The sequence below is a fragment of the Heptranchias perlo genome, chromosome 6, assembly GCF_035084215.1.
Source record: "Heptranchias perlo isolate sHepPer1 chromosome 6, sHepPer1.hap1, whole genome shotgun sequence".
Taxonomy (NCBI): domain Eukaryota; kingdom Metazoa; phylum Chordata; class Chondrichthyes; order Hexanchiformes; family Hexanchidae; genus Heptranchias; species Heptranchias perlo.
Window position 1 is genome coordinate 107,558,752 of NC_090330.1, and position 25,794 is coordinate 107,584,545.

The following is a 25,794-nucleotide window of genomic DNA, read 5'->3' on the forward strand; positions in this document are numbered from 1 at the left end:
TTGCACAGACCACATCCTTTTTTAATATAGAATTCAAATATACCCCTGAACCCCCCCTGAGGATACCTTTACTCCCATATGCTGGGGATGGGGGGGGAGAAGAGGTGCCATTTGGAAGGAGCGTGCACAATTGTAAATGTGCTGCTTACACCCCATGCCGGGCCTGAGGTCACGTCAGACCAAATGAAACACTTGGACTGAGTTAAGTTTATTTTCCTTTCATGTTACAAGTTGAACATTGAATGGTTTCATTAATGTTTGTGGCAAAAATTCAAACCCGAGTTTGTGAGAGTTAACTGTGTGTGGTTCATTTGCTCCTTTTAAATCTTAGGTTGGATATCATAGAGGCATCCAAGATTTGGTCAGGTGAACGTTTGGAGATTGTGCTCTTGGCAGAGGGTCTTGCTGGGAGTATGGATCAGAGAATTAGCCGCAGATTAAAGGCGCTCGTGATTTTCTGGTCGTCGTTTTTAGAACTGGAAATTTGGGAATGCCGTGAATTTAGCGTTGCCCACTCTGGTCGGACATATTCCTGGAGGTTTCATCACATGATCTCCTGCCTCCACCCCCCCACACTCACGGCATTGGTCGCCCAACGCACCCGTCCTCGCGGTGCACCACCTGTCCATGTCCAATCGAAAGCCAATAGACTCTTCGTTACCTGATTGGATGATTCTTCACTGTCAGTCAAACGGCCTCTTTTTTCCCATGTCCAATATTTTTATAAACATAAGTGTGCAAAAATAAATTTTTTTAAAAACACAATTTTTTTTTAATGCCCCAATGGTTTTTCTCCTGGGTTTTTGCTCGTAGCGGTGTCCTGGAGATTGCCTTCAATTCCTGGAGACTCCAGGGCATTCCTGGAGGGTTGGTAACCCAATGTGATTTGGGTCTGCTGACCTCTGCCTAATTCTCCACGCCAGCAATGGATTCTCCAAAAATTTCCCCAATGTTGACTCTGCGTTAAGACTATCGAAGTTAAATTAATAAATAACATTTCACGACTTGGAAGACATATTCGAAAGAGATGGCGGAGATTTTGTGAGAAAATGTAATTGGATTAAATTTTTAAAAAAAGAAGAAAAGTGATATTAAATAAAGAAAATTGAGACATGGAAAGAAAAATCTAGAAGTTTTGGCTTGTAGATAACGGAGGAAAATAGGAGTAAAACTAATGGAAGGTGAGGCAGAAGAAATATTTGATTGAAGAAAGGTTTCATTGTTTCTTTTACCATTCCTCTTCGTAAAGACAGATTAATTGAGGCTTGAAGAAACAGGTCTCGTTCACTCTGTATCCCCACTCGTCTGAGTACTGGTAAATGACACAAGTATCTGCTGTTGCCGTCAAAGAAAAGGTCAGACATGTGTTTACAATACATGCATCTGGTTCTGTAGAATTCAGTTAATACATTCCTGATCCGTTACTGAGACATTTACTACCACAAAACTATGCTGGGAAATATCCCTTCATTTCCTAAGGGCATGCTTGCTTGATCAGTGTTAACATATAAGCGCAGAGGGTAGGATTGATGTAATGAGGCAAGCGTCGAGCACAGTTTTCTGTGGTTAATTTGTAGTCTGCTGTTGTGTTGGTTTCATGCATGTTTTTCCTGTTTGGTCAGCAGAGAATGACAAAGTCAGATAATAGTGATCCATTGTGTAACACAATGAGAGGGTCAGAGACCCCCCCCTACAGATAATTGTAGTCGTGTCCCTAACGAATGTGTGTCGTTTATTGCTGTATATGTTCGTCATGCTTAACGTGAGTAACTGAGAGATAAAACTCTTCAGTCTCCAAAAGTTTAGTCTCATTTCCAGGATATATTTTAGTCAAAGTGAAATGCAGAAAGCCCCTTCCTCCAGTTTGGTGCCCTGTTTACAGAAACCAATGGGGATGAGCTTCCTGGAGGCATTTCAGTTTTCATTTGATTTGGATTTATTTCTAGATCTCAAAGTTTGTTTCAAGCGTGGGACAAAAGGGTTGGTTGTCCAAGCAAAGAAGAACCTTTCCAGGCACCTGCTTCTTTCCAACCACCGTCACACCAACCACTAACCATGAAAGAACTTGAATCATGCACCTTGCTGGCTGACATGACCACAGAAGGAAATAGGTTAGAAGGCGTTGTTGCTGACTTTTGCAATACACAACAACTTGCATTTATACAGGGCCTTTAACGTAGCAAAACGCACCAAGGTGCTTCACGGGAGTGATTATCAGACAAAATTTGACACCGAGCCACATAAGGACATATTCGGACAGGTGACCAAAAGCTTGGTCAAAGAGGTAGGCTTTAAGGTGCTTCTTAAAGGAGGAGAGAGAAGCAGAGAGGTTTAGGGAGGGAATTCCAGAGATTAGGGCCCAGGCAGCTGAAGGCACGGCCGCCAATGGTGGGGCGAAGGAAATCGGAGATGCGCAAGAGGCCGGATTTGGAGGAGCGCAGAGATCTCGGAGGGTTGTAGGGCTGGAGGAGGTTACAGAGATACGGAGGGGGCGAGGCCACGGAGCGATTGGAAAACAAGAATTTAAAAATTGAGCAACCAAAAAACCAACCCAGCTCTCTGACTTGTAGAGAATAAAATTGTGGTCCTGTAGTTGAGCTGCAAGAGTGAAAGTTGGGAGGGTAAAAAACAACATCTTAACCGAGTAAGATGTAATTAGGGTAATCCTTGGAGATAGCACAATGTCCCCATAGACTTAAGACGATGCTTAGGAACTTCAAAGAAACATACAGCACAGAAGGAGGCCATTCGACCCACATGCCTCTGCTGGCTCTTTGAAAGGGCTATCCAATTACCCCCCACTCCCCTTGCTCTTTCCCCATAGCCCTGCAAATTTTTCCTTTCCAAGTATTTATCCAGTTCCCTTTTGAAAGTTACTATTGAATCTGCTTCACCCCGATCATCATTACTCGCTACGTAACAACAATTCTCCTTCTTTTCTCCTCTGGTTCTTTTGTCAATTACCTTAAATCTGTGTCCTCTGGTTACTGACCCTCCTGCCAGTGGAAACAGTTTCTCCCTATTTAGTGAGTAAATGCACTGTGTATTGTGTTGTTGAGTCATGCAGATCAGGAGGTTTCCAGGGTTAGTTTCTCATCTGCACTGGGGGTCAGTTAGTTACAGCCAGTACAACATTTAGTCTCTGTGACCTCTAGTTCGGGCAAGTGAAAAATCAGCCAGGACTCTTGCTTCGAGTCCCTCTCCAAATATGACTCTTAAAAAGTACATATGTGTGGCTATCAGGTCACGACACGATGAAACAAGATTGTGATGTGTCCTCAAGTCAAATAGTACGCTGGCTCATTGTGTTTATTTACCCAAGAGGCACCAAAGAGTTGCCAGTATCTGTAAATGGTGTCAGGCTGTGGCACAGTTCATAGCACTCTCGCCTCTGAGTCAGAAGGTCGTGGGTTCAAGTCCCACTCCAGAGACTTGAGCACAAAATCCAGGCTGACGCTCCCAGTGGAGTACTGGGAGAGTGCTGCACTGTCGGAGGTGCCGATTCAGTTGATATGTTAAACTGAGGCCCCATTTGCCCTCTCGTGGATGTAAAAGATCCCATGGCACTATTTCGAAGAAGAGCAGGGGAGTTCTCCTTGATGTCCTGGGCCAACATTTAGCCCTCAACCAACACCTGGTCATTGTCACAATGCTGTTTGTGGGAGCTTGCTGTGCGCAAATTGGCTGCTGCGTTTCCTACATTACAACAGTGACTACATTTCAAAAAAAGTACTTAATTTGCTATAAAGCGCTTTGGGACATCCTGAGGTCATGAAAGGCGCTACATAAATGCAGGTCATTCTTTCCTTGAACTGAGCTGCCCCGAGGGCCTAATGGGTAGAGATTTTGCCCAGTGTAGCATTAAACAATACAGACTGGAAGGTCTTGAGTTCAATTCCTGGTCTGTGCTAATTTCAGCAGGGACCTTGATCACTATCCAGTATTCCTTGCTGCAAAGTAAGACATTGGGTGAGGATTAAACCTGAGAAGCCCCGCAGCCTGACAATAACCTGACAACATTTGCTGTCAATGCTCACATTGAACACTGAGCACCTCCAGTGAGGTATCAGAGGGCTGCTACCAGCACAAGTATTAATGCCTTCAGGAGATGAAAGAAGAACATTGGAGGGGACTATCAGTTTAATTGAGTGCTAACTAATGTGTTGTAGAAGGGGTGGAGGCAACCTTATGATTGCATTCTGGCATTGGTATGTTCAGCATGTCGATTTGAAAACCACTAATCACCAACAATTATCAGAGTGCTGCAAACCGTGTATATAATCAATATCAGAAAGCAGGAGGAGTCGTAACAAAGTTAGATCTGAAATTGGTCGCAGTAGATGTGTATCTGAGCGTGTCTGTGCATAAGAGTCTGGGAGCACTGGCAGGGTCTGGGGAGTTGTCCCTTTGACATTAGAAACATGTCCTTTAGCTAAATCTGCTCATGTCCTCAGGAGCAAATGAGAAATGGTTGCATAGACTAGGCTTGTTTTCCCTTGAATACAGAAGATTACAGGGTGATCTAATTGAGGTGTTTAAGATGATTTGGTAGCATAGATAGGGAGAAACTATTTCCTTCGGGTGGGGGAGTCCAGAACAAGGGGGCATAACCTTAAAATTAGAGCTAGGCCATTAAGGGGTGATGTCAGGAAGCACTTCTTCACACAAAGGGGAGTGGAAATCTGAAACTCTCCCTCAAAAAGCTGTTGAGGCTGGGGGTCAATGTGAAATTTCAAAACTGAGATTGATAAGATTTTTGTTAAATGTAAGGAATCTTACAACACCAGGTTATAGTCCAACAGTTTTAATTGAAAATCACAAGCTTTCGGAGGCTTTCTCCTTCGTCAGGTGAGTGTGGGATTCCTTGAAAGTTACCACATATATAGTCAGAGAACTTTCAAGGAATCCCACACTCACCTGACGAAGGAGAAAGCCTCTGAAAGCTTGTGATTTTCAAATAAAACTGTTGGATTATAACCTGGTGTTGTAAGATTCCTTACATTTGTCCACCCCAGTCCATCACCGGCTTCTCCACATCAAGATTTTTGTTAGGCAAGGGTATTAAGGGTTACAGAACCAGAGTGTATAGGTAGATCAGCCATGATCTAATTGAATGGCAGAACAGGCTCGAGGGGCTGAATGGCCTCCTCCTATTCCTGTGTCCTTATGTTTTGTCCATGTGAAGTGGCAAATTTACTGAAAATTTGCTTTACTCAACATCTGTACTTTACGTGGGAGTGTTTGTTGGTGAAACTGGCTGCCCAAAATGGGAACAGCTCTATTCTTCAGTACTAAAATGCCTCTCATTGGTGAGCATGAAATTCACCGAAAGAAAGAAATCTTAAAAGAAGAAAGCAATCTGATTCAGTCCGTAGTGTTGGGAGTCCATATTCAGCGTTGCCACCACAATGTTGAGCAGTCAGCATCGTAAAAACAACTACAACTTGCATTTATGCAGCGCCTTTTATGTGGTAAAACATCCCAAGGCGCTTCACGGGAGCGATTATCAAACCAAATTTGACACCGAGCCACATAAGGAGATATTAGGGACAGGTGACCAAAAGCTTGGTCAATGAGGTAGGTTTTAAGGAGCGTCTTAAAGGAGGAGAGAGAGAGGCAGAGAGGTTTGAGGTGGGAATTCCAGAGCTTAGAGCCTCGGCCTGCAAATATACACTTCACCTTTTCATTTGCTCTTAATATCCTGTCCTGTTTCCCAAAGCACCAACGTCTAATGAAACAAGCCTCTTTTGTGTGGCCTTTCGAGCAGTGGTTTTATTTGCTTTGTAGAAAGACGTTATTTTTAAAAATTCATTTCCCCCTCCCCCATTGATCTGTAGTACAGGCTCCTTTAATCCTGATTACTTTTCTTTTGAATGTGTATCGATACAAAGATCCATTAATATTGAGCAACCTGATTTCAAATGTTACTGGGTCACAGATCTATAACTCCTGTTCCAACACCTCTCAACTAACACTTCAAAGTCTGACTTTAATAGAAAGGCTCCAGCTGAGCCTGACCTTTGTATGTTTTGGAAGCTATTTGCCTCGAGCCTTTTGTGTCAGAAAGTCTTGAGGAAAAGTTTATTTCACGAAGTTAAGCTCTTATATTTTTTTTTAAAAAAAGAAACAGCATCATTTCTAATGAACCTATTTTTGCCCTCTTGATAATTCGAATCTGGTTTCGTTTGGCACAGATGAAGACTCAATCAGTGCTCTCTCTCTCTATCTGCTCTCTTACCAAGGTTACTCCAGCTGTGCCTATGATTCTCTTTCCCCTCCTCCACACTTACCAGTCTCAGGAGTGAACAAAGAAGTCATACTGTGTCACTGTAGAAATGCATATCACTTCAAAGCAACTTTCTTGGCTGAAAGCTCCCACGGAGATTTGAAAGTTTTATTGAAGGAGGCCTAGGGTACTTTAATCTTCTACAGTTGTCGATAAACCCTATGAATCATAGTGCATTTAGAATTACATCGAAATGATAACCTCCAGAAACAGGCCTGTGTTGGTGTTTGTCCTCCACATACTGGTTGCCAACCCTCCAGGATCACCCTGGAGTCTCCAGGAATTTAAGATTAGTCTCCAGGACACTGCAGTGAGCAAAAACCCAGAAGAAAAATCATAGGGGCAATCAAAAAAAAGTGCGTTTTGTTAATTTTCTTTGAATACTTTCATTGATTAGTTATTAAAATATTGCAGATAGGAAGATTGGCTGTTTGACTGACAGTCAAGTTATTCAATTGGGTAACAAAGTCCGTTCGCTTTCCAATTGGCCATGGGAAGGCGGGGCACCGTGAGGATGGGCATATTGGGCGACCAATGGCTGAAGGGTGGAGGCTGAGACGGTTGCAGGCGGGAGGTCATGTGATGAAACCTCCTGGAATATGTCTAACCAGAGTTGGCAACTCTACCACCACGACAGTTCATGTAACGCATTGCTGCTTCCTGTGACTCCCACTGTGTGCAAGGACAGGTTAAAATAAGGATGGGGAATAGGCTGTAGGTTTTTTTTATTCATTCATGGGGATGTGGGCATCGCCAGCAAGGCCAGCATTTATTGCCCATCCCTAATTGCCCTTGAGAAGGTGGTGGTAAGCCGCCTTGAACCGCTGCAGTCCGTGTGGAAGGGAGTTCCAGAATTTTGACCCAGCGACGATGAAGGAACGGCAATATATTTCCAAGTCAGGATGGTGGGGAATGTGCAGTTGGTGGTGTTCCCATGTGGCTGCTGCCCTTGTCCTTCTAGGTGGCAGAGGTCGCGAGTTTGGGAGGTGCTGTCGAAGAAGCCTTGGCGAGTTGCTGCAGTGCATCCTGTCGATGGTGCACACTGCAGCCACAGTGCGCCGGTGGTGAAGGGAGTGAATGTTTAGGGTGGTGGATGGGGTGCCAATCAAGCGGGCTGCTTTGTCCTGAATGGTGCCCAGCTTCTTGAGTGTTGTTGGAGCTGCACTCATCCAGGCAAGTGGAGAGTATTCCATCACACTCCTGACTTGCGCCTTGTAGATGGTGGAAAGGCTTTGGGGAGTCAGGAGGTGAGTCACTCGCCTCAGAATACCCAGCCTCTGACCTGCTCTTGTAGCCACAGTATTTTTATGGCTGGTCCAGTTATGTTTCTGGTCAGTGGAGACCCGCAGGATGTTGGTGGGGGTTGTGCCGAGGCTACCGTTTAAATGGTTGTTTGGCAGAAGTTGTGAGCTCCTGCGGGGTAGGTTGTCTGTCCTTTGCCTATGAACGGATGGTGAATAGAGCACATATGGGGTCTGAAGCAGCTCTTCAACAAACTCCACTGAAGTTCTAGGAGCAATCTTAACTCTGCCCACATCCCGCTCCCTTCCCGCTGTCTTCTATTTTAACCGGCTCCTCTGAGCACCTGGCAAGGTCACCCACCCAAAGCTGGTGGGGTCCTTCTTTAAATAAGGAGATCGTGGTCCGATGACTACAAGCTCCCGCAAACAGCAATGAGATAATGATCAGATAAACTTTTTAGTGATGTTGGTTGAGGGATAAATATTGGCCAGGACACCGGGGAGAACTTCCTTGTTCTTCTTTGAAATAGTGGCCGTGGGATCTTTTACGTCCACCTGAGAGGGCAGACGGGGCCTCGGTTTAACGTCTCATCCGAAAGACAGCACCTCCGACAGTGCAGCACTCCCTCAGTGCTGCAATGACATTTTGTTACAGTGACAAGATCACTCTGTTTGCCCCATTAGTACAACAGTAAATAGTAAATCTACTGAAAAAAAAATCAAATAAAATTGGCTCCCTGTCCACCACCGCCTCGATATTAAAAATTCTCATCCTTGTATTCAAATCCATCCATTCCCTCACCCCTTCCCTGTCTCTGTAACCTCCTCCAGCCCTACAACCCTCCAAGAACTCTGCGTTCCTCCAATTCAGGCCTATTGTGCATCCCCCACTTCCTTCGCCCCACCATTGGCGGTCATGCCTAGGCCCTAAGCTCTGGAATTCCCTCCCTAAACCTCTCCTCCCCTCTACCTCTCTCTCTCCTCCTTGAAGGTGTTCTTTCAAACCTATCTCTTTGACCAAGCTTTTGGTTGCCTGTCCTGATATCTCCTTCTGTGGCTCGGTGTCAAATTTTGCCTGATAAATGCAAGTTGTTTTTAAAAAAAAATTATTTAGCTGAGAAATCTTGTAGGTGCAAACTCTTATCATTTCATTGTTGTACCATCCATTCCTCCAAAGGGCATGGAACTGAATTACCAGAACAATCAAACTGCACCCTCATTATTATAGAGTAATTTACATATTGATTAGTTGCTGCTTTGGTCCATTGGGGAAATTACCATTTTTACAACGGCAGCCTAGACTAAACCCCACTGTGTATCGTTGTGTGATTTCACATTGGGTACAATTTTAAACGTCCTTTATGTTAGCGGGCAAGAAAGGTTAGGAAAGGAGAGATCTTTGAGCACCGAATATTGAAAGCAGATTGGCGAATACGTGGAGTCCTCAATTTAGGTCAAGGTACAGAGTAGATGCATAGGTACGGAGCAAGTGTCATTTAACAAAGAGGGAGGTTGAGCGCAGTTACGTGCCAGTAACGGGAGAGTGTCATTTTCTCAGCATTTCTCATCATGTTCAATTTCCACGGTGTTGAGGTAACGAATACGGTTATGCTTCGGGGTTGTGTTCTGAATGGCAGGCAGCAGAGACTCTGTTAGGGAACGTGTGTTTCAGCAATTAACTAAGAAAATTAGCTCCAGTCTTCTTTTGAATTTTTTTCAGGGAGGTCATTAGTCGGTCAAAAGACAATAATTTTCTTTGATGTAGGTGATTCCAGAATAGTGCAAGGCACCGTTTTTTTTTCCCCCGGAGATTTTATAGTCCTCCTGTACAGATGAATTGCTTCCATGGGGATGTTTATTGCAAGCAGCGAAACTTATTCTTTCGGGTTTGAATTTTGAAAAGTGCTAGGGGGGAGAAAAGATTCAAAATTAAATAGCCCCCATGCCAGCTGCGGCTCAGTGGGTAGCACACTCGCCTCTGAGTCAGAAGGTTGTGGGTTCAAGTCCCACTCCAGAGACTTGAGCGCAAAATCTAGGCTGGCACTCCTAGTGCAGTACTGAGGGAGCGCTGCAACTGTCGGAGGTGCCGTCTTTCGGGTGAGACATTAAACCGAGACCTTCTCAGGTGGACGTAAAAGATCCTGTGGCACTATTTTCGAAGAAGAGCAGGGGCGTTCTCCCCGGTGTCCTGGCCAATATTTATCCCTCAACCAACATCACTGAAAAACCAGATCAGTTGTAAAAATATTAGAGTTGGTTTGACTGGACTGATAATTTGATGAAACCTCCAGGAATATATCCAGAGTTGGCAACCCCAGACTGGTAGTACGTCCTGAGGGCCAACATCTCTGGGATTTTGTCGTGTCGTTTTATATATTGTTTTAAAAAAGCAAAATTTCAACAGGCAAATAGTAATGATAACAGACGATCTCCTGGACCTTGGAGGAAACCTATGTGCCTTCTCCAGGCAGTGCCATTTAATACTCCCTGTGCTCGATATTAGGGGCCCTACTCCCTGCTTTCAGGAATCTGCGTGCCTGGGTATACACTACGTTGAACATAAGTTCGATTCAGCTGCAGGGTTACTTACCCTTCAGCAACAACTACTTGTATTTATACAGTGCCTTTAATGCTGCAGAGCGATGATCAGACAAAATTTAACACCGAGCCACATAAGGAGATATTAGGGACAGGTGACCAAAAGCTTGGTCAAAGACGTAGGTTTTAAGGAGTGTCTTAAAGGAGGAGAGGTTCAGGGAGGTAGAGAGGTTTAGGGAGGGAATTCCAGCGCCTAGGGCCTAGGCAGCTGAAGGCACGGCCGCCAATGGTGGAGTGATGAAAACCGGGGATGCGCAAGAGGCCAGAATTGGAGGAGCGCAGAGGGGTTGTAGGAGGTTAGAGAGAAAGGGAGGGGCGAGGCCATGGAGGGATTTGAAAACAAGAAGGAGAATTTCAGCACAATAACGACGTTTGTCCTTAGGGTGTGTGAGAGAAAGGGAAAAAAAATTACATTCTTTTCACCAATCAAGATGAAGGTGTTTGTCCAAGTGACATTCTGGGGCAGCTCAGCTCGGAAATGTGGGAGTGAGTCTCACCTTTCTATTCAGTGTTTGAGATCTACTTGACAGAAGTAATTACATAAAGGTCCCAGTGTGTCCATTAATCTGCTAATGGAGCAAAAAGCAAAACTGTTGAGTGCCTGTTCAGATAATAATCCTTTTCAGAAGCCAAGAATGATGCCTCATCCTGCCTGATTAGTGTGGAGAATATTAACTCCATCATCAACACTGACCGACATTTAGCTTCTTTAAAAATAATCTTTTGTTTTCTGCTCTTCCCCTCCTGGCTCTTGGTGTGGCTCAGTTCCCTGCTCACTGATCACACTCTGGTACCTCACCGACGTGGCCACTGTTCATTTCTGAGCTTTGATGGTGAGAGTCGGCAAGCAATTCACCCAGTAGGGTCATCACAGCCAAACCTTATATTGCTCCTCGACCGACTGTCACAAGAGAGCAATCAGGGACCAGGAACCCTGGCTGATTTTCTCCTCTCTAACCCAGAGGGTGATTGTAACACCTTTACCATAGCCCTGGGCGATTGTAGCACCTTTTCCATTGGTGATTGTAGCATCCTCTTCCATAGCCCTGGGCGATTGTAGCACCTTTAACATATCCCTGGGCGATTGTAGCATCTTTTCCATATCCCTGGGTGATTGTAGCACCTTTTCCATATCCCTGGGCGATTGTAGCACCTTTACCATAGCCCTGGGCGATTGTAGCATCTTTTCCATATCCCTGGGTGATTGTAGCACCTTTACCATAGCCCTGGGTGGGATCCATTAACTCATCACAGACCAAGGAATTATACCTCAAGTCTTCCTGATATTGTACGGCTCAGCTACTCATTGAGTAAAGTCGTTGGGCTATAGGGAGAGTCACTGTGTACTGAAGTGCCTCCTAAATGCCATGAACTCATTTTCCTGTTAAAGTTCAAAAGAAAAAAAAGAGGAAGAACTTGCATTTATATAGCGCCTTTCACAACCTCAGGATGTCCCAAAGCTCTTTACAGCCAATGAGGTCCTTTTTGAAGTGTTGTCACTGTTGTAATGTAGAAAATGCGGCAGCCAATTTGCACACAGCAAGCTCCCACAGACAGCATTGTGATAGTGACCAGAAATCTCTGTTTGGTGACGTTGGTTGAGGGATAAACATTGGCCCAATACACGAGGGAGAACTCCCCCCTGCTCTTCTTTGAATAGCGTCATGAGATCTTTTACGTCCAACTTGAGAGGGCAGACGGGGCCTCGGTTTAGCGTCTCATCTGAAAGACGGTACCTCCGACAGTGCGGCACTCCCTCCGTAATGCTTTGGGAGTGTCGGCCTAGATAATGTGCTCAAGTCTCTGGCTCAGAGGTGAGCGTCTAACCGACTGAGCCACGGCCGACACCATTTTGCTGCCATTTTCTTACCTTTCATCGGTCGGTATGACCTCAGGTGTGTCGTCATAGACAAAGAATGAAATCCACACACATCAATACCAAACCAAGCGAATAACATTTCAGTCATAATTTCAACCATTTACACATGGTATCCTGGAAACCTCGTGACAGCTGAACAGCAGCTTCAAAAAAAAACAGCACAACGTTCAAAAAAAGATGGCTATACAGAAAGAGCCCGGAGTATTAACCTGTGACATGTAAAGGCTGATCTCCCCGACTCGGTGCTGCCAACAAGAGGGTTGATCAAAGGAAATGGTGATTGTGAAATCGCAAGTACGCAGTGTCTAATTTGCCGTCGATTAATTTAATTCCACCTCCGTAACATCGCCCGTCTCCGCCCCTGCCTCAGCTCATCTGCTGCTGAAACCCTCATCCGTGTCTTTGTTCCCTCAGACTCGACTATTCCAATGCTTTCCTGGCCGGCCACCCACCTTCCACCCTCTCTCTAAACTTGTGCTAGTCCAGGGATCTGCTGTCCGTATCCTAACTCACACCAAGTCCCGTTCTCCCATCGCCCCTGTGCTCGCTGACCTACATTGGCTCCAGGTCTGGGAACGCCTCGATTTTAAAATTCACACGTTGTCACAAGGTATTGACTGGTTGCAGAGAAGGGAGTTTGTTAGTCTATAGCCGAAGAACACACATAGAGGTGATGTGGAGATGCCGGTGATGGACTGGGGTTGACAATTGTAAACAATTTTACAACACCAAGTTATAGTCCAGCAATTTTATTTTAAATTCACAAGCTTTCGGAGGCTTCCCCCTTCGTCAGGTGAACGATGTGAAAAATTTTCACATCGTTCACCTGACGAAGGGGGAAGCCTCCGAAAACTTGTGAATTTAAAATAAAATTGCTGGACTATAACTTGGTGTTGTAAAATTGTTTACACATAGAGGAGGAGGAGGAGGAGGAGGAGGTGTCAACACTAACTTGCTTTTTTGTAGCACCTTTAACATAGTAAAACGTCCCAAGGCGCTTCACAGGAGCATTATTATACAAAAATTTTGACACCAAGCCACATAAGGAGATATTAGGACAATGAAGAGGAAGGTTTTAAGGAGCGTCTTAAAGGAGGAGAAAGAGGCATAGTGGTTTAGGGAGGGAATTCCAGAGCTTAGGACCTAGGCAGCTGAAGGCACGGCCGCCAGTGGTGGGACGAAGGAAATCGGGGATGCGCAAGAGGCAGGAATTGGAGGAACGCAGAGATCTCGGAGGGTTGTAGCGCTGGAGGAGGTTACAGAGATAGGGAGGGGCGAGGCCACGGAGGGATTTGAAAACAAGGATGAGAATTTTAAAATCGAGGCGTTGCTGGACCGGGAGCCAATGTAGGTCAGCGAGCACAGTGGGAGGGTGATGGGCGAAGAGGACTTGGTGCGAGTTAGGATACGGGCAGCAGAGTTTTGGATGAGCTCGAATTCACGCCATTGTAGTTCCCTAGCAGGGGAGAGAGGTCGTACTTGAGGTTTGAGCGTTTCTCACGTGTTCGTCATAATAACATGAGAGGTAATTAGTTGGCTTCTAAATTCACTCAAAGGCTGATTTTTAATCCTGCGGAAGTCAAAATCGCCCGTGGGACTTAAACCCACCGAGGTCCCGCTCTCTTCCCCCGGGTTCCGATATTAACCTGCTTTCCCGAGCAGGCGAGGGGGAGACCAGCAGAAGCTGAGGTCCTTCTTTAAATATGCAGATCGGGCTCCGTTGAGGCTGCCCCACCGAGCAAACCGGGCGGGAAGAGGACTCGGGACCAGGAGATGCCCATGGAAAGTGAGTGGATTTTTTTTTTAAAAATTCTTTTTGGAGCCAGGTGGGACAGGAGTGACCCTCCAGGTCCCACAAGGAACGTTTGGGCCTCCCCTCGTCCCCAGGCTCTTCCTCCCCCCCCCCCTTCCCCGATTGCAAGACCTCCACGAACGACCATTCCTTCAGGTCCCCGGCAGCGGCCTCCCGCTGCCTGACATTCCACACCCTCTGGCCGCTTCTGGACGAGAGGTCGACGGGGCCTACGCAGACCAGATCGTTTCCTGGGCCTTGCGCTGCCTGGGGCCTCGCGACGGATTGCCGTTTGCCTCGTTACCCCCCCTGCCCCGAGTCCCGTCCAGAGTTCAAATCGAGGCCTAGGTGTTGCTTCTAATAATTGACCTAACATTAACGCAAAGTCAACTCTCTCTTTCTCTTTTTTTTTTCCCTTTCTCGTGTGTAAACAATAATTAGCAATTACATTTTCTAACCGTCAACAAAACAGATGAGATAATTAGTTGGTTTCAAAATGTAACTGTTGTTTTTGCTTTTAAAATTGAATTAACACTAACAGGAAGACTCTCTCCGTCTCTCCCCTCCGTCTCTCCCCTCCGTCTCTCTGCCTGTCTTTGTCTCTCTCTTCCGTCTCTCTGCCTGTCTTTGTCTCTCTCTTCCGTCTGTCTGTCTGTCTGCCTGTCTTTGTCTCTCTCTTCCGTCTGTCTGCCTGTCTTTGTCTCCCTGTCTGTGTGTCTCTGTTTAATGCATTTTCTAATAGTTATAGAACACAAAGCAAAAGGTACAACAGGTGTGTAATCAGAATATCATAATTTTTGCGCACACAAACTCTAAGAAAAACAATCAAAATTTTATCTCAATATAGTTTTTGAAATTTGTCCTCGTGTTTAAAAATTATTTGAGGACAAACGACTACGTAGAAAGTGCTGGAAGCTTTAAAGAATGGCATCGGTACTGAACGATATTAACGTCCGCTGGGTAATTAGGCTCTCGTGCACATGCTCAGACTGCACAATCCAATTTCAGCTCAGAGTCACAGCTCTGAGCACAAATATCAAACCCAAGCCCAGGCTTTTGGAAAAGGCTGAGGCCTTCAAATAAATACTTCAATGACGGCATTAACACAAAAGACAACACACTGGATAAATGTAATTATTGTGAAATGTGTAACTTTTGTGAATTATTGGGGTAAATTTTCACACTCACCGCTGGCAGGAAACGGCCGCCAGTTTTACACGCTGCCCGATTTTGTTTACATTTGACTTCACCCCATTTCCTGGAATAGTACACAACACAGAAGGAGGCCATTCGGCCCATCGTACCTGTGCCGGCTCTTTGAAAGAGCTTTCCCCATAGCCCTGCACATTTTTCCTTTTCAGGTATTTATCCAATTCCCTTTCGAAAGTTACTATTGAATCTGCTTCCACCGCCCTTTCAGGCAGTGCATTCCAGATCGTAACAACTCGCTGCGTTTTTTAAAAAAAAAGTCTCCTCATCTCTCCTCTGGTTGTTTTGCCAATTATTTTAAATCCGTGTCCTCTGATTACCGACCCTCCTGCCAGTGGAAGCAGGTTCAAACTGCTTATTGCCTCTATCAAAACCCTTCATGATTTTGAACACCTCTATTAAATCTCTCCTTAAACCTCTCTGCTCTAAGGTGAACAATCCCAGCTTTTCCAGTCTCTCCACATAACTCGAGTCCCTGGTAAAATTCTACATTAAATCCTTATTTTCAGCATCACAAATTTTGGTTACTGAGGGGAAAAAAAAAAGTGGATGAAAACATTTTTGCAAAACAGTTTCAGCAATTTGTGGGAGCTGGATAGCCAGAATCTACTCTCACTATTTAATACCAGCTATAGTGCATCTCACAGTCTAACATTTTTTACATAGTTAACGCTTTATCATAGCGTTAACTATGTTACCCTAAGACAAGGGTAATGCAGCGAATGTAATTTATTTGGATTTTGAAAAAGCCTTCAGTAAGTAACAGAATGGACAGCAAGCTGGCTACAAAACAGAAAACAGAGAGTAGGGGTTTAAAGGTGGTTACTCAGACTGGCAAAAGGTGGGAAGTGGTGTTCCCCAGGGATCGGTGCTGGGACCACTGTTATTTACATAAACAATTTGCACTCAGGGATTGGAAGTACAATTTCAAAATTTGCGGACAGCACCAAATTGGCGGGGAGAGTTAATATTGAGGAGGACTGCGACAAACTAAAGGAAAAAATTAATAAACTTGCAGAATGGGCGTGTAATTGGCAAATGAATTTCAATATAGATAAGTGTGGGGTGGTACATTTTGGTAGGAAGAATAAGGAGGCCACACACTGCTTGGAAAATAGAGTGTCTAAATGGGGTAGAGGAGGAGAGGGATCTCGGGGTACAGATACACAAATCACTAAAAGTAGTGACGCAGGTTAATAAGGCCATAAAAAAAGCACTGGGGTTCATTTCTAGAGGGATAGAATTGAAAAGCAGGGAAGTTATGTTAAACTTGTATAGAACCTTGGTTAGACCACACTTGGAGTACTGTGAACAGTTCTGGTCTCCATATTATAGAAAGGATATACAGGCATTGCAGAAAGTGCAAAAAAGATTTACTAGGATGATACCAGAACTAAGAGGTTATACCTTTCAGGAAAGATTGAACAGGCTGGGGCTCTTTTTTTCTAGAAAAGAGAAGACTGAAAGGTGACCTGATGGAGATTTTTAAGATTATGAAGGGATTTGATAGGGTAGACGTAGAGAAGATGTTTCCCCTTGCAGGGGTGACCAGAACTAGGGGTCATAAATATAAGCTAGCCACTAATAAATTCAATAAGGAATTCAGGAGAAACTTCTTTACCCAGAGAGTGGTGAGAACGTGGAACTCGTTACCACAAGGAGTTGAGGCGAATAGCATAGATGCCTTTAAGGAGAAGCTAGATTAAACAGATGAGGGAGAAAAGTATAGAAGGATATGTTGATGGGGTGAGATGAAGAAGGATGGGAGGAGGTTCGCGTGGAGCATAAACACTGGCATGGACCTGTTGGGCTGAATGGCCTGTTTCTGTGCTGTCCCTTCTATGTAACCTACAGGTGGAACAAGTACTGCAGCTACCTATAATGGGGTTTCAATGGAACAATCACACTATGTACCAAATTTAGTATACAATAGATACAGATGTGCAAAATGACTCATTAATGAGATCTGTTTTCCCGTTACCATTCTCTCCGAGATGTATCTCAACTCCTTCGCACTTTCACTTCGAAAATTTGGAGGAGGGAAGAGGCAAAATATAGTGTCGCTCAATTAAAGTGACACAGCTTGATCTAAGCAGTTTAGAGTTACAAATTCTCAGACAAACGGGTTATTTACATGGTATTCCACTGTTTTTTGTGATACCTCAGTCTTGCCCACCTTTTATGTTGATTAGTACAGTATTTTTGTTAAAGGTGCGGATATTTTTATGTCCTTTACGTAGAACAAGAGGTGACAAAAGGATATTTTAATTTTACACAGCGAGTTGTGATGATCTGGAATACACTCCCTGAAAGGGCGGTGGAAGCAGATTCAATAGTAACTTTCAAAAGGGAATTGGATAAATACTTGAAGGGGAAAAATTTACAGGGTTATGGGGAAAGAGCAAGGGAGTGGGACTAATTGGATAGCTCTTCCAAAGAGCCGGCACAGGCACAATGGGCTGAATGGCCTCCTTCTGTGCTGTACCGTACTATGATACATGGCAAGATGTGAATACGTTGATGTGAAAAACTAGTTGACGATCATGAATAATGAATTAAACTTTCCTGTTTACATCTGCCTCCTAATTTATTACCTAATTACAAAGGCTGTTACCTAGTTACCAAATAACTTTAGCCAAGCTATTACATTGCAAAATTAAAATAATCTGGTGTTAAACCTGTAAGTTTAGGCAACGCATTAGCTGTTAGCAGATTTGCAAAATGTCTAAATTGGTGTGTAAATAAAAACAATAATACAATGAAGACCAGAATTCATAAAGCGATGCAGTCTTTACAAAAACTGGTTTACATTTTATGCTTTAAAAGGGCAGGTTTGGGAGCAAGTGAAAGATAACAAGTAGACAGCACTGCCTATAATTTTTGTTTACTTTCTTTCAAGAAAAATTTCAATTGATTCCTGCCCTTGTAAAGATTTTTTTTTAAAAAAATTTTTTTTGAGAAATTACTAAAAGCAACGCCTCGCTGATCATTTCTTTTAAAAAAAAAAGTGTTGGAGATGGAGAAAGAAGCTGTTTGACCGGGCAGGACGGTTGGAGGTGGAAGGTCATGTGATGAAACCTCCAGGAATACGTCCAACCAGAATTGGCAACCCCTAGCTCAGTGTCTGAGCAGCGATTCCATATAAATCAGCATCTAATGCTCGTCGTGACACTAGAAATGATACCATTTCACCTTGGGGATACTGACACAGCACTGGATTAACCAGCACCATGACTGCACCAGCTTAACTAAAACACACAAGCCAGCCCTTCATTAGCTCATGTAGCCAGTTAATTTTTTTTTAAAACGGCGTTCCTCTCCCCTCAATTCACTTCTTTTAACTAAATAAAAGTACTGTGTACATATTTTGGTGAGGAAATACCAGATTCTGCCCTGCTGACTTGCATTTCCCATATGCAGAAGAGAACAAATTGATCAAAGATACATACCCAGGCAGACCCTTGGTGTCTGCATGTCTGCTCTGTAGTAATCATTCATCGTGCTAAAAGCCAGTCTTAACTCTGAATCGAGAATGATTAATTCCTGGAAAAACGATGCTGTTGATGTACCAGCCGTAAAGTAGAAATCAACCAAGCGATTTCTGTTCAATGCGTCCTAGTAAATACCACAGCCTTTTAGTCAGTGACCCTGTGAGGTGAGTCTGAAAAGCTTCTCTCCCAGGAATAACTGCATTTCCCGCAGGTATCCGGGAACATTAGATTATTTTTTTATATTCCCGAGTGTGTTTTTGCGGAGCGTTGTCCGTACTCCGTGACGCTGATGAATCCACTGGGGGGCGGGGGGGAGAATTTGGATCTCGTCGCGCCCGTTTTTATGGGGCGAGAAATGAGGTTGGGGGGGGAGGAATGAATTCTGGATCACGAACTCTGGCGCCCGATCTCCCCCCGAAGCTGCGCTGGTTGCTCCGTCAGAAGCCGTGCGACGTCTGGTTGCGCGTGGCGCCACCTGAAACGGGCGTTAGACACCTTGAACGTGCGAATCGGAGTCCTAACACCGGTTTTAGGACCCCGATGGAAATTCGGCATTAACTTGGTCCAGTTTTTCTGGATCTTCAGCTATCCCATTGGAGTGTTTTGAGGAAACTGCGGACCTTGTTGACAAAGGATGTGGGATATTTAGGTTTCTCAGGACATCCCAAAATGCTTTACGGCCAATGAAGTACTTTTCGAAGTGTAGTCACTGTTGTAATGTAGGAAACGCCGCAGCCAATTTGCGCACAGCAAGATCCCACACACAGCGCTATGATAATGACCACATAAATCTGTTTTTTAGTGATGTTGGTTGAGGGATAAATGTTGGCCAGGACACCGGGGAGAACTCCCCCTGCTCCTCTTCAGGCCGTGGAATCTTCTACGTCCACCCCGAGAGGCCAGACGAGGTCTCGGTTTAACGTCTCATCCGAAAGACGGCACCTCCCGACAGTGCAGCACTCCCTCGGTACTGCACTAGGGAGTGTCGGCCTAGATTTTGTGCTCGAGTCTCTGCAGTGGGGCTTGAACCCACGACCTTCTGCCTCGGAGGCGAGAGTGCTGCCCACCGAGCCACGGCTCTTTGTCTCGTTGTTGTCTTTTTGTCGCTGTTTCAGAATGTGCTGTGTGTTTCACAGTTGTGACCTTAACCTCTCGCATGAGGCAGTTGAATGTTTACCCAATGCAAAACCTGAAAAAGGGGAGGATTATGCACCTAGAGAAAAGTTCACGTTTCAGATTGAGGGAAAAATACAATTTTTAAAAGGAAAAATGAGAACTCGTGTCGAATGGGCCATCCTTCATGAATAAAAGGTTCCTTGTTTTATTAGCGGTATATTCCTCCTACAGATGAAAAGTGGAAAATGACAAGTGATTCTATGCTTCACTCCAGTCTGGTCTGTTTCTTTTAGCAGCTGTTCATTGTAGCTTGCTGTGCAATTAAATTATAAAACTTGGGAGTGATTCGTAGAACGATACAGCGCAGACGGAGGCCATTCGGCCCATCGGGCCTGTGCCGGCTCTTTGAAAGAGATAATCCAATTAGTCCCACTCGCCTCTTTCCCCATTGCCCTGCAAATACTTTTCCTTTTCAAGTAAGATTGTTACCAGTTTGTGCTCTGTTGTCACTAGAATTTCAGTGAGGTGTAGTGTTGGGTTTGTGAAATCTTTAGACTGTGTTCACTTGAACTGTGGAAAACTCCCTCGGCAGTATAATTATATATTTTGCCCTCTGAATCTTAGGGTTGTGTCTGGAGAGATCACTGTTGAGTTGTGTAACAGCGGAGGTGAAGTACTGGTGGATACAGGTGTGTTGCTGGTGGTGGCAATTTGAGATAATGAATTAAGGCAATTAGATAAAAAGCTTCTGAATGGACCAAAGTGTATTACGAGTGTACAAAATTGTCCCACACTCATGATGGCTGGAGAATCATGACTGGACACTTCCTCCCCCTTGTAATCTCCTGGGAGAGGCAAAAAAAAAAGAGAAAAAATCCCCAAGGCCAATAAGGGAAAAAATATCCTAGAAAATTCCTCTCCAATCCCCTCAGGAGATCGAATCCAGTCCAGGAGATCTCACAGACCGTGTGTTATCTATAAGGACACTTACCTTCTATATGATGAGATCTCTGACCCAGTCAGGAACTGGTCCAGCTCCTTCTCGAAGGCAGAGAGTCATCTCCCACCACACCAGCTGGCAAGAGGCTCACCCCTCTCTGGGAAAAGAAGAACCGCCCAACACCTAGTCTATCCAGACTGAGATGGATAGACTTTTGGACTCTAAGGCAATCAAGGGATGTGGGGATCGGGCGGGAAAGTGGAGTTGAGGTCGAAGATCAGCCATGATCTGATTGAATGGCGGGGCAGGCTTGAGGGGCCGTATGGCCTACTCCTACTCCTATTTCTTATGTTCTTATTCCTACTCTTCCATAGTTGATTCCAGTGTCCCCTGGTCCTCCCCAACCTGCTAAACTGGAATAATCTATGTATTGAGTTAAATCTCAACTTTTTTTTTCCACTCGCAAGTTGGGACCAAAAGCTTGGTTAACATATTGGTGTTTTGGGGGTTCTGATGCTGCGGCCCTTCTGGTGGTAGTACCAACACTCACCGTTGACTGACCAGGAAATGGCTCTTGTGTGTGAGTGTGTTAGGGATACCAACTCTGATTGGACGTATCCCCGGAGATTTCATCACATGACCGCTTGCCCCGCCCTGTTAAACAGTCTTTCTGCTCCATCTCTAATATTTTTTTATAACTATTAAATAAAAGTGTTCAAAGAAAACAAGAAGATCCCTTTTTGTTTCATGCCCCTGTGATTTTTTTTCCTGGGTTTTTGCTCGCAGCAGTGTCCTGGAGATTAATCTTCCATTCCTGGAGACTCCGGGGCAATCCTGGAGGATTGGCAACCCCTGGAGTATGTGCATGAGTGAAGGTGTGACAATAGGGCAGGAATCAAAAGCAAAATGCTGGAAATCTGAAATAAAAACAGAAAATGCTGGAGAAGCTCAGCAAGTGGGGCAGCGTCTGTGGCGAAAGAAACAGAGTTAACGTTTCAGGCCGAAGACCTTTCGTCAGAACTGGAACGTGTTTAAAAAGTCTTTGTAACATCTTCCAGTTCTGACGAAAGGTCTTCGGCCTGAAACATTAACTCTGTTGCTCTCTCCACAGACGCTGCCCCACTTGCTGAGCTTCTCAAGCATTTTCTGTCTTAATGACAATAGGCAGGAACTGGCCGTCAAAAATAGGGCCAAATGAACATGGAGCTGTAGAAAAGAATTGTGATTTAAAAAAAAAATCAGCAAGAATTGTGAAGTGAGAATAAAGCGGTTACTTAATAACCATAACAGGGTCTGTACAAGAACAGCAGTGTTGCATTCTGTAGAGTCAATCTCCATACAAATATTCTGCCATTAGTGGCGTTCCAGTACAATCCTTTCAGAACCTCTGGGTCATGCCATATCCCCCTCTTCAAAATTATTTTCATATCTTTAAGGTCTTTCCCACTTGGCATTCGAGAGTTACACAGAAAAAAGAAAAGAGTTTGCCTTTGTATAGCACATTATTACGCCTTTGGGTGTCCCAAAGCACTTCACAGCCAACAAATTACTTGGGAGGTGCAGTTACTGCTGTTATGTAGGAAACGCTACAGCCAATTTTCGCATCGCAAGGTCCCACGAACAGCAAATGAGGCGAATGACCAATTAGTCTGTTTTGGAGATGTTGGTTGAGGGGCAAATGTCAGTCAGGAGACCGGGGAGAACGCCCCTGTCTTTCTTTGAATGTTGCGATGAGTCCTTAGACGTCTAGCTCGGGGCCTCAGTTTAACATGTCATCCGAAAGATGGCATAACAACAACAACTTGCATTTATATAGCGCCTTCAACGTCCCAAGGCGCTTCACTGGAGCGTTATCAAACGAAATTTGACACCGAGCCACATTAGGAGATATTAAGCTTGGTCAGAGGGAGAATTTAAGGAGCATCTTAAAGGAGGAGAGAGAGAGACGGAGAGAATTCCAGAGCTTAGGGCCTAGGGAGCTGAAGGCACGGCCGCCAATGGCACCTCCAATAATTCAGTACCCCTTCAGTACTGCACTGAACTATCAGCCTAAATTACGCGATGAAGTCCTGGAGTGGGGCCTGAACCCACCACCTGACTCAGAGGTGAGAGAGTTACCAACTGCGCACTCCTAATATTTTTTTTTTGGTCCTTGTCATTTGGAAATAATATGTTTACAGAAGCTGCTGGCAAATTGGTGAAGAATGACCTTGCCTTGTGTTAGTTGTTCTGACGCCACTGAGAACGCTTTGTAATCTGAATATGAAAATATGATTGTACAGTCCAGGTAACCGGCAGCTGTAGAGACTAATTCCTTTCTGCCTCCTTCTCTTTTCCGTCTCCTGTTTCTTGGAAGCATTGTGAATAAAGGAAATGCCTTGGGGTGTGGCTTTGCTGGGATAATTCAGGCTTGAGGCATGCACTGGTCAATCTGCGATTTCAAACAATGATCCGGCTACTTGCCAATCAGATAACGCTCTGCGGAGTTGCTGTAATTTAAAAGATCAAGGTTGGTATTACGTTTTACTGTGAGTGACTTTGATAACAAAATGCCAAAATAACGCCTTGGGAGAGTGAGGCAGACAACAATTGGGTGTTTTGCACCCCTCACTGGGCAGCGCCTGCTTTTATTTTGTTTGGTCGATTGCCACGGGAGTGAGGAGTGGCGGGAGTTTTTTTTTTATTCGCTCGTGGGCAGCTAGGAGGTTAAGTAGTTTAAGTTAATCTTGAACAGACAAATCAACGCGCCTCACCAAGAGGGGAGCATCTGGAGCTGTCAACATTTATTATTCAAACTAATCAGTCAGCTGCGGATGTCGCCCTCACAGGGACACCACACACATAAACGCTAACCTCGCCAACACCTTCCCGCCTGGTAACCACCGCGATAGGGCACGGGCGCGCTGGAAGATGGGCGGTACTGCAAATTCACCGAAAAATCTGCGGGGGAGAAAATATTGTGCAAAGGGAAGGGGGCAAAAAAAATAACCAGGTTCTGCCGACGAAATGAGTACAAGGAGAGAAAAAAGAACCTTGCGTTTATGTAGCAACTTTCGTGACCTCAGGTCGTCCCAAAGTGCTACCCAACCCAGTGGCGTTACCATGGAACGTATGGAAGGGCAGCAGCCAATTTGTGCACAGCAAGCTCCCACAAGCAACAATGTGATCATGCCCAGATTTGGCGGTGTTAGTTGAGGGATAAACATTGACCCAGGACACCAGGGAGAACTCCCCCTGCTCCTCTTCAGAACGGTGCCCTGGGCTCTTTTACGCCCACCTGAGAGGGCTGACGGGGCCTCGGTTTAACGTCTCACTTGAAAGACGGCACCTCCGACACCTGATGCCGTTTTGTCACATCTTCACAGCGCTTGATAATTTTATAAGTTTCGGTATTTTGACCGTCCTACTTCAATTTTGCCTCTGCAGAGATACTCTACGCTCTCCGTGTTAAGGAAGATTCTGTTCATTTGACGCAATAATGGTTGTTATTATTATTGCAGCCCTGCTCAGTCCTTGTGCAGTCGGTATGTGTAACAATGGACAATGCCACGTCTCCTTTTCTTTATCACAATTTATAACTGTCCTGGAATAAGAACCAGCCAGAACAACAGCACCTGTGACCAGTGGTGACACTTAACAAGAGTGTTGAATCTATTTTTGGACCTGAGAGTAATCATTTCCAAAATCAATTTTACTGTGTCCCAACATTGTCTGAAAGAGCTTGTGTTCCACAGTTAATATCAATCCAAATCAAGCACCATCTTTTAATGACCGTCCTCTGCAATAGTGCTCAAGAGAGCAGTTGTTATTTAAATGAGTCAGTGAGAGGGTTTGTGTTACAGGAGAACTTCCCCCAACCAGACTGAGAGAATTCTGTGCGGGAGACTCCAATCCCTTTGGGACTAGATGGAAGGCGGCCAGCTGCTCATTTTTTAAAAAAAACCTGATAAACGGGAGACTCTAGCCTTCAATAGGAAGTGACCTATTGCTGCAGGACCCGTTATTTCACAGGGTTTTTCTGTGATAAGGCATCGAGACTCAAAATAGTGACTGCAGCTCCTTGTGTTTTTGCACACTTTCTGAAACTATGCAAGTAAGGGGCTAAACCTTTATAAATCACTGGTGAGGCCCCAGCTGGAGTATTGTATCCAATTCTGGGCACCGCACTTTAGAAATGACGTCAAGGCTTTGGAGAGGGTGCAGAGGCGATTTACTGGAATTGCACCAGGGATGAGGGGCTTCGGTTATCTGGAGAAATTCGAGAAGCTGGGGCTGTTCTCAGAGCAGAGAAGGTTAAGGGGAGACTTAATAGAGGTGTTCAAAATTATGAGGGGTTTTGATAGAGTAGATAGGGAGAAACTGTTTCCACTGGCAGGAGGGTCGGTAACCGGAGGGGACAGATTTAAAATAATTGTCAAAAAAGCCGGGGGGGGGGGGTGGAGGTGAGAATTTTTTTTTAACGCAGCGACTTATGACCTGGAATGCACTGCCCGAAGGGGCGGTGGGAGCAGATTCAATCGTAATTTTCAAAAAGGAAATTGGATCTCTACTTTAAAAAGGAAAAATTTGCAGGGTTATGGGGAAGTAGCAGGGGAGTGGGACTAATTGGATAACTCTTTCAAAGAGCTGGCACAGGCACAATGGGCCAAATGGCCTCCTTCTGTGCTGTATCATTTTATGATTCTAAGTAACATTGACCTGCTACTCTCCAATTGCAAATCTACAGTGCCAGAATCCTGGCCTAGTGTGTCTCCTACTCTCTGTATAATTTGGGAGTCCTGTTTTCTTGAGGCTTTTTCAGAACAGTGGCATGCTATTTTGTTCGTTGCACAATGCTTCATTCACAGCTTCCAGTATCGAGCACTAAATCACTCTGTCTATAAAGCACGCCTTAGTTTCCAAAATTAGACAGCTTTATGTATTGTATCCATAAAAGGACTTCCTTGATAACACTTTGAGGCCCTTAGAAAATTGCTTTTGTCAAATACAGGGTCATCTGCTACACAGTTGTTGAGAGAGTTCGGGAATCCTCTTTCTGTTTGGGTCAAAGCGGTGCTGTCTTTATGGAAAAGCTTTTAAGCAAACCAATTACTGTTTCTTTGGCAAAAAAATTATATAAGATTTGGCAAAAGATTTGGGGTGATTTGGTTACCTGACAATGGCCTCAGGTACTGCAAGGTCAGATACAGTATGTCCAGATACAGTATAAAACTCCATCCACTCTTTCCCAATATTGGGTCGG

At 44.7% G+C, this 25,794-nt stretch overlaps 1 protein-coding gene and 1 long non-coding RNA gene across 4 annotated transcripts in view; one reads left to right on the forward strand and one right to left on the reverse strand.

Annotated features, from left to right (window-relative positions):
• Positions 1-25,794, forward strand: part of farp1 (FERM, RhoGEF (ARHGEF) and pleckstrin domain protein 1 (chondrocyte-derived)) — a 240,541-nt gene that overhangs the window by 57,225 nt on the left and 157,522 nt on the right. The window lies entirely within an intron of this gene.
• LOC137323124 (uncharacterized) overlaps positions 21,769-25,794 on the reverse strand; it is a 28,523-nt gene continuing 24,497 nt past the window's right edge. The window contains exon 3 of the long non-coding RNA XR_010963315.1: positions 21,769-23,041. This is a non-coding gene — a long non-coding RNA (uncharacterized lncRNA). The remainder of the gene's footprint in view (positions 23,042-25,794) is intronic.